Below are 2157 nucleotides of genomic sequence, written 5' to 3' on the forward strand. Positions count from 1 at the left end.
TGCTTTATTTGTTTGCAAAGTGTAGCCCTTGAAAGCTTGTTGGCACGACATATATATATATATTATTTGAATATCAATATATTAAGGTGCTCAGTTTGACATTATTGTATTATCATAATGTTGGTTCTACAACCATGGCTGTCAGCAAGAGCTGCTTTGTGAAAGTCGAAGACGTCAACGAACCACACCGAACAACAGAAGAGCGTTTTAATTAATGTGTGCATAGGAAAGCCAACCAAGTGTCCATTTAATATCGCCAAAATGTTCGCTAACCAAGTGTCCATTTAATATCGCCAAAATGTTCGCTATCAGGTTATCTCCCCTTGTGACCGCGTCTGATACAGTGAAATTATTGATGTCTTCTCTCCGTGTGAACTTTATATTACTTATGTCGATCTCAATGCCCTTTGTAAATCGCTTAACTACAGTCCTTTTCACGTAGAGTACAGAACAGTATGAGTAAGCCACCCAAAGAACATTACTGGTTAAAGTTTATTTTTGCTCGCTTAAGAGAAATACAATGTGGCTAATAGCGAACAGCAATTAACACAACAAACAACGAGACCGCCACTAAGAACGATGGTGATGATGATGATGATGATGATGATGGTGATGGTGATGATGATGATGATGATGATGGTGATGGTGGTGGTGGTGGTGCACTGTAAAAATAGCGGACGCTAGACGCGTCTTTACGCGTTCAAAATGTACATGTCGGTGTTCAAATTTGAACGGCTAGTGTTCATATTGTTAACACTAGTGTTCATATTATTAACAATGATGTTCTAAACCTGAACACGTAGTGTTAACAACTATCTCCTTCAAGTGTTCAAAAACTCAGCATCACAGAAATTTTACAATACTATGAAACAATTAACAATCTTTTGTGTTTTTTACTTTACAATGGCTATATTAACTTTACTCGCTGTCCGGCATACGTACACGGATTTCGGTGTAACGAATTTCACAATAAGTGGAAAATATTTCCGGTCTACAATTGCTGAAAGCATGTTTTTTCTAAAAAAGGAAGGATACAAAATAATTTTACACGTTTATTACGGGTTGAAATTTTGCAATTTTGAAAAGAAAATCAAAAAACCACTATGAACGTTTTAATTTTAACATCGGCGTGCAAGAGGCGTTCTACTTCTTAACACTTGGTGTTCAAGTTTGGTGCCTTTTCTTATCCCATGATGCATCAAAACGGAAGTTGCGACATTTTTCTTGTAAGCGCACGCTGAAGTCGTGATCGTGCGAAAGCAAGACCAGAAAGGGTAAGTTTTCTCTCCAAAATATTAAAAGGTATTGGATTTTGAAGCAACTGTATTATCATCCTTCGAAATTAATTGTATTGGACTTTGGAAAAGCTTAACTACGTGAAGAAACCTTTATTTCTTTCAGTGGCTGGTGGACCATACACTAGCTGCGAATACGCAGCAGTGCAGTTTTGGGCCATGGGGTATCGATCGCACTCGGGTCAAGGGTCATCACTGGAGCGATGACCCTTGACCCGAGCGCGATCGATATGCCACATTACCGCTGCGTAATCACAGCTAACACATGTCTTTTAGTAACCACAATCGCATGTAAATTTAAAACTTTAGTTAAACATCGAAGAATATTGTTTTAGCATATGAGAGTTGGCTTTGCTTTTACTTTTCATCAGTTGATGACACGAAGAAGCCAATATTTTGTAACATTGACGAAAAGAGGCACTGTATACAAAAGTCACCCTTTTCCTTAACCTAATAAGGCCAAATTGTCTTTCATTTGAAGTCTCATGTCGCCATATTATCTATTGTTGCATTATTTTCAGGATGTGAAAAGTTGGATGAACGTGAAATCGAAGAGTTATTACAGAAGATATTGGTACAGAAATTGAAGAGTATGAGTGTACAGATAGCTGTCTGGAAACAAGCTTGAGAACCTCAGTTCATCTCTGATGTAGATTTGAACTTTCGAGGGTCAGTAACTGAATTGATAAGTTTCTGTATTTTTTTTCTGAATTTATCTGAGCTATGTCCAGAACGCCATGATTAACTAAATGTTACTGCAGAATAAGCTTTCAAATACTTGTAGTCGCCCTTATCAGATGCAATGGTGGAATGAAGAATTAAAGCAGAAAGCCACAGGAAATTCACAGTAAAAAATTTACAC

Source organism: Ptychodera flava, chromosome 12, assembly GCF_041260155.1.
Source record: "Ptychodera flava strain L36383 chromosome 12, AS_Pfla_20210202, whole genome shotgun sequence".
Lineage (NCBI taxonomy): Eukaryota > Metazoa > Hemichordata > Enteropneusta > Ptychoderidae > Ptychodera > Ptychodera flava.